We start from the raw sequence: 12,393 nt of genomic DNA on the forward strand, positions 1-12,393 counted from the left end.
ACAGCATAGCATCAAGAAAAAGACTGAATTGTGATAAAACTGAAAAATAGCTCCCTACTTAAACACCCTCAGTACAATTGTTAAACAAATCCCAGATCAATAAACTAGGTAACTTCTGAAAGGTTTTCTTTTTTTAATACTTGTCTGCTTCTACTTCTGAAATGATTGTAAAGCAACCTTGACTCACCCAGAAGTTACATTTAAAAAATGTAAAAAATTTTTAGATACATTAATATAACAGATACAATATTAAATATATAATTATTATAAATATATAGGTAGGTAAGTAGGTATATACAAATATAAGACAGCTAGGAATTACAGTGGGTAGAATACCAGGCCTAAACTCAGGAAGACTGATATACCTGAGTTAAATCTCATCAAAGGCTTGTCTTCTTAAATTCAACTTTGGCCACAGACACTTACTAACAGTACGAACCTAGATAAATCATTGAACCCTGTCTGCCTCAGTTTCCTTATCTGTAAAATGAGCTGGAGAAGAAAAGGGAAAACTCTTCCAGTATCTTTGCCAAGGAAACTCCAAATGGATTCACAAAGAGTCAGAACAAATAAAATGACTGAATACAATAACAAGCACAATTTATCTCTTATGTGCTTTAAGACTGATTTTATTTTTATTTTTCTCAAAATCCTCATGCTGCTCCCCCCCTGGTATGTTTAATAGCTATCTGGCATGTTGAGCTAGGCCCTACAAGTCTGTTAATTTCTTTCTATCAGATACCACTTTCTAAGTATAATATTCTCTTGAATCTATGATCAATTCTCATTTTTGCCTCTAGGGATCACATTTCTTGAAAACATTTCCCTTTTTTTAGTTATTTATCTATGCATTCTTATAGGTAATATCCATCTGGAGAGCATGTGTCTCTCTGCTATAGACCGGGGTGGAGGGAAAAGTAGAAAATACCCTTTTTTTTCACCTCATAGGGGCAAGTTTTTTGCTTAACTTTTAGCTCCTATCTGGCCAAATCAGAGTTGGAAAATTTAGCTTTTTTAGATGTAGGAAGGTCTTCTTCCATTCCAATTATATTTTCCAGTTCAACAAAGGTCAACTTTTATGAAGATTAATATATTTTTCATTTAATTAATATATGAATAAATCATCACCTGTTTACTCCTTATTTTCTTTGACTACATCAGACAGGGTTTTGGACATGAAATTAGAAAGCAATCAATTGATTAAACATCAACATTCTAACTTTTATTTATTTATTTGTTTGTCTAATTTATTTATTTTACTGTTATCTTTTGTTTTTATATCACAGTAATTTCAAGTTATATCATTCAGCGTATTCTGGGAAGATGGCAAAGTAGGTCAGAGAATTCCAAGCTTTTCAGACCTCCCCAACAAACAAGACCAAGCAGAAATTCAGGATGAAAGTAAAAATAAATAAGAGTTGGGGTAGAATAGTGATCCTCCTGGGTCAACTTGAAAAGGGTCAAACAAAGATACCAGGACTGAGGATTGACCTTGTAAAGAGTAGACTCCTCCCAGCTAATCCAGAGGCTAACTGGGTTGGGAGATAACTTCAGATCCCAGCCAAGGAGTTTTCATATACTAGAAAATGTGGGGACTTGCATGTTTGAGTCATTGAATTCTAATGGAATCTCTGCTGATAAAGGATGCTAAGCCCCCTGTGCTGTTAAGACAGCCCTGTACAAGACAGAACCAGCATTTTACTATGGGCACTTACAGGAAGGTGCAGTTCTTTGGTTTCTCTTCCAGACCAGAGAGGAAAACTGAAAGAGGACATGAAGCCAGAGGCATCATCCTTATCCTCCAAACTAGAGATGATTATACAAACTGCTATAATTAATTAAGAAGAAAGAAAGAAAGAAAGAGGAAGAGAAGAAGGAAGAACAACAACAATACCTCCAGAGTCCTCTCCAGTCATCCTGATAAATATCTTGTTATGACCCAAATGGCTCTGGAACAAAAAGTGAGGCTGATGACTTTACAGCCTAGCCTTACTTAAATCCAATTCACTTCCATGCCATGGCATCACCTCTCTGATATAATGGTCATTTTTGAGAATGAAGGACAAGATAAACAACTATGATAATAGAGAAGACCAAAGTTTATTTTCAGAAAAGTGTGCTGAAGCAAAATAAAAGTCACTCTTACCCCAAAGAGTAATGTCAAATGGTCATATGCTTAAAAAAGAACTAATAGAGGAACTTTAAAAAGACTTTAAAATCAAATGAGAAAGATGGATGAAAATTTTTTTTTAAAAATTAAGAACAACCTAGAAAAAACAAGATTATGGAAGAAAATCAACCAACTTGTAAAGGAAGAAAATGATTCCTTGAAAACTAGAGTTGGGTAAAGGAGAAGTCAATGAAATTATAAGAGACCCAAAAAATAATATAACAAAATATAAAGAATGAAAAGGATAGGAAAAAATGAGATATTCCATAAGACCAAAAATCTCTGATCCTCATAACAAATCAAAAAATAGAACATAAGAATAATATGACTATCTGAAAGTTATGATAAATAGAAGACAATGCAATAATTCAAGAAATAATTAAGAAAATTGTCCTGAAGTATTAGAAAAAGAGGGATAAGTAGAAATAGAAAAAATCACTAATAACTCCCTAAAAGACATATTATGAGGAAGACTCACAGGGATATTATAGGCAAATTGAGAAACCCACAATTCAAGGAGAAAATATTACAAACAACAACAGTAACAACAAGAATCAAATATGGTGGAGTGACATACACAAAACTTAGCAGCAGCTACATTAAAAGACTTCAGGTCTTAGTCAACTGTATATCAAAGAGCAAGTGCAGTTGACACCAAAAAAATCATACCCAGCAAAGTTAAGCTTAATCCTGAATGAAATAAGAAAGGGAGATCAAATGAATTTCTAGGCTTTCAGGATTTTATAACAACAACAACAAAAAATTAAATCTGAACTTGATATAAAATGTAACAGATATGATTCAAGAGAAATATAAGTAAGCATCAATGACTAATCACTAAGTATTCAATAAGAACAAACCATTAATGTTTTATACCTGAAAATGTAAAGCATATGTCTAAGATTGTCGATAGTAATTAGATTGTTTGAAGGAAAGATTGAGATAGAACTGAATATTATGTCATTCTAAAAAGCATGTAAGAAAAGGTAAAAAGGAATTATCTTATACAAATGAAATACAAGAAGAAGAAATGACAAGAATTATTAGCTTGGAATGTGGGCTAGTAGTTCTGTCATCCTACTGTCATGGCAAATAAGTTAAAGAGGAAACAATATAAATATATTTAGAAAAGTATAAAAATCTTCTAAATTCAGGAAGAAATGAGAGGGTAAGGGGATAAGGGCAGGGAAGAGAAGGGAAAGTGGTTTAGAGGGAATCCAACTCACATCCGATCTTGGTTAAAGAGATAACAAGTACATTTAGAGGGTAATAAAAGTCTTCTGAATTTATAAAGAAAGAAGAAAACAAGGGAGTAGCATAAGGAGTGTTTACAGATTAACATGGTAGAATAAGAAGTTATAGATTAATGGGAATAAAATAAGGAAGAAGTTAAAGAATGTAGGGTGAGATTAAGGGAAGGATCCTTGGAAAGAGACTAAGTTCAGTAATAGGCAGGCAAGATAGCTAGTACAAGTAAAGTTGGTACAAGAAGAATCAAGAGGAATAGGAAATAAGAAATACACACAAACATAATAACATATGTTTGTCTATATGTATATGTATACATGTATGTGTGTATGTGTGTATATATATATACATACTTTAAAAATATATATATATATATATATATATATATACATATTATCTGTCAACCTATTCTCCCACTGTTTCCAGTAAAACTGGCTCAGTAATATCAGAATAAAAATAGTGAAGTAGAATTATCACATACTACCATGGTATCTGATTACATATACAACAGTCCACTCACTCTGAACAATAAAGAATGATTGATATAATAATTGTTCATTTACAAATTTATTTTAAATTTTGAATCTTTGATTTGATATATTATTTTATATTCAATTAATGGGAAAAATCTCTTAGCTTACATATATTTTTGGTTGTATTAAACAACAAAACTAAGAAAAAGATCTACCTTGAGTTATTCTAACAGAAGTCTATCCTGGTTTGCTTTTTTCATTAAATTTAGCAACACATTGTATGAGGTATAAAGAAAGATGCAAAGATAATAACTAACACCCTGTCCTTGTTCTCTTCTAGCATAAAATAGATGGATACTTAGAATATAATCACCTGACAAACCTTCTTAGTAATAGTAGAATGGTCTTTCAAAGTGACAATTGAGTCATGCACAAAGCTAGGGTTTGTTGTATAAAGGTGATATTTTGCAAAAGTTCTTTCTGGTATAGACTACTCTCTTTAATATTTTTTTCTTTGAGACACATAGTGGGGCCATATATGTGTATGTATGTATATATGTATATGTATAATTTTCTTGTCATATAGCAATGACTAGTAAATGTTTATTATTCTTACATCCCTATCTGCTTTGCTCTACCCTGAAAATCTTGTGAAACAGAGATAATTTGAATAACTCCATCCACTTGGCTCATATAAGAATACATAAGATAATAAGAAGAAATATATGAAGTTGGGTATTGTTGAATGTCTGCTCAGATTCTAAACCCAAGTTTGAAAATATGTATTTTGATAACTATGTTTCATTATATATAGGTTCCTTTTAATTCTATATGTTTTATCTTTTATAAAAAACATTATTCTAAATACAGTACACAGGCTTTACCAATTTGCCACATAATATAGACCCTTGAAAAATAATGACACAGATCAGAGGTGGACTTCTTAACAACTGTGGAGGAAAAAAAAAACCAACATGATTCTGTGAATTTCACCATGATATATTCTGACTTGAAGTAAGTAAAATCACAGAAGTCTGAGTTGTTCCTGATTACAGGGCAAGTGTCCTTGAGCTCAGGGAACAATAGAACTTCATTCAAAGGGAGGAATCCAAACTTATTGGACACTGTATTAGAATTAGGTACAGGGTATACATAGATTCAAGGAGATGTATTACAAAAATAAAAGTCCCATATCCACCAAAATATTTATAATAGAATTTATTGCTGGAAGAACCAGAAACAAAGAACACTCCTAACAAGTGGATCATAGTTAAAAGGATTGTGGTCTATGAAAGTTATAGAATATTGATGTGGTATGAAAAAAAAGGAATAAGATAACTGTAGAAAAGAATAGGAAGACTTATATGAACTGATAAAAAATGAAATAAGCAGAAGCAGGAAACAATTTACTCAATAATCTCAGCAATATAAATGTAAAGAACAACAAAATAAAGCAAAACAAAAATTAAAACCAAGTTTGGACCTCAAAAAGAAATACAAGAAGGTGCCTCCTTTCTACCTCATTGAAAAAGTGGGAGACTATGGGTTGTGAATACTAAATGCACTGTAATATCAATTTTTTTTAATGCATTGGCTCGTTGTTTGTTATACTTTTCAATGCTAAATCTTCTCTCTCCATGTTTTTCCTTTTCCAAACACTGAGAAGGCAAGAACCTTGTAGGAAGTCACGTAAAATATATTTCCACATTTAGCCATGTCACAAAATACAAAAAAAGTACAATAAATAAAGGGAAAGAAAATATGCTTTACTCTACATTCAGAGGTCATCAATTCTGTGTAATGGCTGATAGATAGTATCATTGGAATTGTTATGGATCATTGTATTAATCAGTTTAGTTTAAGTTTTTCACAATGAATTACCATTACAAAATTGTTGTCCCTTTATTCAATGTTTTCCTAATAGTAATCATTTCACTTTGCATTGACTCGTATTCTTATTTTTTTCTGAATCCATCCTCTTTTCCATTTCTTTCAGCATAATAGTATTCCACCTAAATTACACACCAAAACTTGTTTATCCATTCCCTGATTATTGAACATCCCATTTGTCTCTTTTTTTTGCCAACATAGGAGAGTTGATCATGATTATTTTTGTACAGATGGGTTATTTTCCTTTGTTTATTTGTTTCTTTTAATCTCTCTGGGATATAGACCTATCTGCCACATTTCTGGATCAAAGAATGTGCAATTTTAAAGCCCTTTGGACACAGTTGCAAATTGTTATTCAGAATTGGTTAGAGTTTTGAATTGTTGTTTTCCCCTTGTTTTTTAATTGTTCTTTTTTTAAAAAATGAATAGTTTTCTTGGAGGAGAAGATGTAAAGGTAATTTTTACATATTGACAAATATGCATGACATAAAAAACAAAATAGCTATAAAGTTTTTTTCACACAGGTTGGGGAGAGAAATAGATGTAGGAAGATTATTTCTCTTTTCAAGTCAGGATAATGAAATTCTGTATCATTATCTAACATCCACAAAATTGGGCCCCAAATTGCTTGAGGAATTACTGGGACTATCTGGCTGAAAACTACAGAAGAAGATGGCAGGCGCCACCTGCTGGGACCTATTGAAGGAGTGGTGACAGATACAGCTGGTTGAGCCCTGTGTGAAGACAGACACCATCTGCAGAGAGCTGCAGGTGGTAAGATACTGCAGAGCATGGTGGGAAAGTCATGAGATGAAGTACAGATGATAAGCAGTCCTAGGTAACACCTGCTGGGACCCTAAGTAGGAGATATGAACTGAACAGGCTTTCCAGACATAAAACCTGCTGGGAAACTCTACTGAAAGCATGATGGGAAAAGACTACAGGTCTGCAGGTAGCTGAAGGATAGTTGCTCATAAGCAGGTGATACTATGGTCCATGAGCTTTGTTGTGATGAATCTAATTGTTTTGTTCAATCTGTAAATAAAATTCCTCTCTCACCATTTTCTTTGAGCCTTATGAAGCATGATCTAATGACAGCAGTTCATAAAATACTCCATCATGTCAGAGAGTGAAGCGCATAGATTGTCAAGTTAGAAGAAAAAGGAAAAGAAAAAAGAAAAAGAAAAGCTTGATCTCTGCATGTACTTTTCCAGGGACAGGACAAGATTTCACATGAAGATTACAAGAGAAAAGAGCAGATATTTTCAGTGGACTGCAAACCCCATGAATCAATTGTGGGAAATAGCAGTCTTCCCTTAAAAGAATAAAAAAAAAATATAAGTTCTTATATGTCACTAATAAATGCATCTCTTTAGAATGCAAAAGCTTTCTGGTCAGATTATAGCTGGATACTGGCTTCAGATATAGGTGCAACATTTTAGGAAGGACATTGATCAACTAGAGCCTGATCATAACAGGTTAATCAGGATACTGGGAGGATTGGAAATCATATCATTTGAGGATTAATTGAAAGATCTAAGATGATCTTGCTCAGAGGGACATATATTCAATTTGATAACAGGCATACATGGAGTACTTTACTTTGGACCAAGCAAAATGAATGCTAAGTTTTGGGAAAACAATGAGAAAAAATGAAACAATCCTATATTTAAAATTACATTTATCTTCATTAGCCTGGGCTTTTCACTCTACTTCCATGCACTCTTTAATCAATTGTTAAATCTTTCCATTTCTAATTTCATGTCTCAGAACTGAACCCATACTTTCTAGTCACCTATTACTCAGATGTTGCAATAGTTTACTAAGTGAGCTTTCTGTGTCTAATCACTAGACCATTCTATGCCTCACACTACATGCAAAGAAATATATCTTAAGGAAGTGTAAATCTGGTCTTGTACCTCTTCTCATTTCATTTCGGTAATACACTTCATAGTGTATCTAAGACCAATTTTAAACTTCTCCATTAAGCTCTTAAAGCCCTGTACATTCTGGAGCCAACTTATATTTCCAGCATCATTAGACATGAAACTCATGTTTTCTACATTTTGTGTTCCTGAAAAATACTTTTCTCTGTTTCTCACTCTTGACACTTCATCTCTTCTCTCCACTTCTTTGCACTAACTGCTTCCCTATGCTTGTAATGTATTACCTCTTTATCTTTGCTTCATCTTTGCTTTATATAACTCATTGTTGCTTTTAAAACTCAGATGAAGCACCATCTTCTTTATGAAGTCTTTGCTAATCTCCTGAGCAATTAGTGTCCTCTCTCCAAAACTACCTTTTTTGATCTACTTTATATATGTTTGTATACATTCTCTCTATATATATTAACTTTATATTTATGCTGAATATACATTTTCTATATACCTCTCTTTCATTAGCATGCACACTCATTAAGGATATGGATATTTGTCCTTTGTGCTTTTATTTACAGATTCTTGCAGAGCCTTACACAGAATAGTTGCTTAATAAATACTTGTTCTGTCCATTGATTAGTTACTGGGTTGAGGAGGAGCATATGCACAAAATCGTTTAAACAAGACCTGTTTACAAAGATAGATCTTTCCTCCACATCATGCTGTTTTCTGTAATGCATTCTGAGGATAGAATCTGAAAAAAAGGAATGCCCAAGACTAAATGTGATTAAAATATTATGAATTTCCATGCTAGATGTGTTATTTTAGAAAAGAAAAAAAAACAGTTTGGCAACAGAGTCACAAGACATCATGAAGAGGGAATCATGCTGTATCATCATAAGGTATTATTGAGATACTACAAACATTTTTGCACATATGGGTCTTTTCCCCATTTTTTATAAGCTCTTTGTGATACATATTCAGTAGTGAAACTGCTGGATCAAAGAAAATGCACAGTTTGATATCCTTTCAGGGAGCAGGAATTATTGAGGAAAAAAAATCAAAAACTAAAACAAACAAGAACTCCTAGGAGATGGAGGGGGACTTTTCATGAAAAAAAAGAAAAAAAATAAACTCCTCCATGTGGATTACTTTGCCTAATAGAATTGTCCTTATCCCTCTCTAATATGACTCAGTCTCAAAAATGACAAACACCTAGAATACTATAATACTGGTTGATACCTACCAGAACCCATTCTTTTTTTCTTTCTTCCTGAGAGTTATCTATAAAAAATTAGGGGGTGGGGACAAATTGTCATATGAGCTTTAGACAAATTAAATGGGTGAATTAAGCCATTAGTGAAGCTGCATTTGCTGCTTATAGCTTTATATCTGATTGTTAAGCAGCCACATGGAAGACTCTGGTACATATATTTATTATTTTTCTATTTCATGAACTAAGCATATACTAAATTATAAAAAGTATATTTCCTTAGGGGTGGTGAAAAGTAAAAAAAAATAATAAGCTACTCTACCCTCAGGAAACACTTTTGCTAGGTAAATTAACAATTTGCAGTTCAATAAAAATCTAATTAGAAATATTCTTAATGGAAAATTTGACATGATCTTTTCTTACTATGTTTAGAGATAATCCTGGAGCAAATTCCAGGTGGAGGCAAAACATATGAGCCAATTTTGTGACAAGCTAATGAAATATTATATTTGAATGTTTTTTTTTGCATTTATAAAATCCAATAAGTATGCACCTGGACCAAAGATGAGTAACTGCAGTAATGGTAAACATCTAAGAATTTAGCAAGAGCATTCATCATCACCTGGGCAACTTGGTGACCTTTTGATACAATCCTCCCTCATACCTGGACAAAACCTTTATTCTATTCATTACAAACATGGATTAGTATGTTCAGTACAGATACAAAATAATTGCAAAGTATTACTAAGAAAAAAGGGAGAGACAAGAAAAGCATCACGTAATGCATTTTGAATGAATTATACCTTGAAAGAATATATAGTTTAAGAATCTGAGAAGGGAATTGATGGGAGGCATAAAAGTCAGTTTGTGACAATGCACCAAGAAACAGTGGAATGCTGTTTCCAGGTTATAGCATATCGTTTTGCCCATAATATATTGTGTGTGTGTGTGTGTGTGTGTGTGTGTGTATGTTTATGTGTTAGTAGTGATAATCATTATGCTTTGGAAACATGGAAACAAGGTATGGCTACTATTGTGGTATTGTTCTTCCTTCTTGAAGATGATCATTACACCAGGGAGGTGATTTCCATGGCATGCAAGTGAACTAGATTTAGGTAAAGCAGGGGTTTTGCAAAGTCTCCAGCCTCACTTTCTGCTCCAGAGTTATTTGAGTCCAGGTGCAAGACACAGTTCATGACAACTGGAAATGGTCATGGATGCAGTGGCAGACCTTGGCCTTTATAAGCTAAGATCCTTAACAGATCTCAGTTTCATTGAGGCAAAGCCCAAACAATTGTTAGGGGTAGTTAAGAAACAAGATAGAGAATGATCTTTGTCAGTACATACATACCCACACTCAAATATATACATATATGCATATAAAATATAAACATATAATCACCCATATATACAAACATAAATATGCACACACATGCATATGTGTATTGTATGTGCACATATATGTACTCATGTGTATGTATGTGATTACATATTTAGTATATGTACTATATTTATTGAGTTTGCATATACACATGTATGTGTATATGTGTGTATGCATACATATATGTAAATATATGCTTGTAAATATATACATATATTGAAAGGGAACACTCTCAAGGTTAGGGGAATTAGATAGAATAGCCAAACCAAGCCTCTCCCTGGAGGGAAAAAAAATGGTCATGATTGGGTTTTTTTCCTGACCTCATGAAGAATATGTACTGGTAAAAATCTTCTTGTTAAATCAATTCTTCTTGTTATTAAATTGTTAAATGTTCTTGTTAAAAATCCATTCCCTATGCAAATCAAGACAATTCTGATGTGCCGCTACAAACTTCTCAAATTTGCTAAGATGACAGGAAAAGATAATGACAAATGTTGGAGGTGATGTGGGAAAACTGGGACAGTAATACATTGTTGGTAAAGTTGTGAATTGATCTAACCATTCTGGAGAGTAATATGGAACTGAGCTCAGAGGACTATGAAACAGAGGACCAGCAATGATTTTATTGGGTCTGTATCCCAAAGAAATCATAAAAAAAAGGAAAATGACCACACATGCAAAAATGTTTGTAACAACCCTTTTTGTAGCAGCAAGGAAATGTATACTGAGTCAATGCCCATCAGTAGGAGAATAGCTGGATAAGTATATGATTGTTATGGGCTATTATTGTTCTATAAGAAATGATCAGCAAAATGATTTCAGAGAGGTCTGGAAAGACTTAAATGAATTAATGTTAAGTGAGGTAAGTAGAATCAGAATACTCTACCCAACAGTAAGATTATATGATAATCAATTCTGATGGATGTGACTCTTTTCAACAGTGAGGTATTTCAAGCCAGTTCCAATGTTCTTGTGATAAAGAAAACCATCTACACCCAGAGAGAAGACTGTGGGATTGAGTGTGGATCACAACATAGTACTTCTACATTTTTGTTGTTGTTTGCTTGCATTTTGTTTTCCTTCCTTTTTTTCCTTTTTGACTGCATTTTTCTGTGCAGCATGATAATTGGAGAAATATTTATAGAAGAATTGCACATGTTTTACCCATATTGGATTACTTTCTGTCTAGGGAAGGGGATGGGGGAAAGAAGGGAGAAAAAATTGAACGCAAGATTTTGCAAGGATGAATGTTCAAATTTATCTCTGCATATGTTTTTGATTTAATTAAAAATTAATTTAATTTAATTTAAAAAATCTGTTATGTCCCAAAAGCTCTAGGACCTTTACCAAGTATGAACTTTACAAGTTCCCAAAACAGAAGCTCCTTAAGAGTTCAGAGAAATCTAAGATTACAAATTTTAAAAGACCAAATGTACTGTCTTTCTTATAATTTTCTCTTTTGTTATTACTATAGGAACTATAATTATCCTTACTATAAAAACATGTCTTTCTTGAATCAGGCATATGTAGTATGAGAGTAAAGAAGGCTAGCACTTCCCTTCATAGAGATGTAAGAGTTCCCACTAGCTCTTAAAATACAATTAAAATAGATTTAGTTATCACTATCTACTCTGTGGCATCTAACCAGCCTCGAAAGGTAGACTAGAGGTAGATGATAAAAGACAGTCACCAGTAGGCATTTTTATATCTTGTCACTGAAGTTATAAAATACCACTGGAACTTTTTTGTATTTTAAATCTTATTTTTCCCAAATACATGTCAAGAAAATTTATAGAGTTCATTTTTTTTTACAAGATATTGAATTCCAAATTTTTCTCCCTCCTTTCCCCATTCCAAAAAAAAGTAGGCATTTGGGTATAGGTGATATATATATATATATATATATATATATATATATATATATATATATATACTACTATGTAAAATATATCTCTGTATTAGTCACAATTGTAAAAAAAAGAAACATCAAAAGAGAAAAACAAAATGAAACATTAGAGGGTTTGGAGAAGAGCTCAGGCAGTTCTATGCCTTTAGTCCATCTTGGCTTTGGTTCCACCATTGGAACTTCTTGAGCAGGGAAATTACATGGTTAGATATGATTTGGGAATAGCAGTTTGAAG

The 12,393-nt window shown here is 32.8% G+C and overlaps 1 non-coding gene across 1 annotated transcript; it reads left to right on the forward strand.

The window, feature by feature from the left end:
* Positions 1-11,776: 11,776 nt before the first annotated feature.
* LOC111721034 lies at positions 11,777-11,903 on the forward strand. Its single transcript, XR_002770410.1, has one exon. It is a non-coding gene; the product is annotated as a U6atac minor spliceosomal RNA (small nuclear RNA).
* Positions 11,904-12,393: the final 490 nt, after the last annotated feature.

Source organism: Sarcophilus harrisii, chromosome 5 (assembly GCF_902635505.1).
Source record: "Sarcophilus harrisii chromosome 5, mSarHar1.11, whole genome shotgun sequence".
NCBI lineage: Eukaryota > Metazoa > Chordata > Mammalia > Dasyuromorphia > Dasyuridae > Sarcophilus > Sarcophilus harrisii.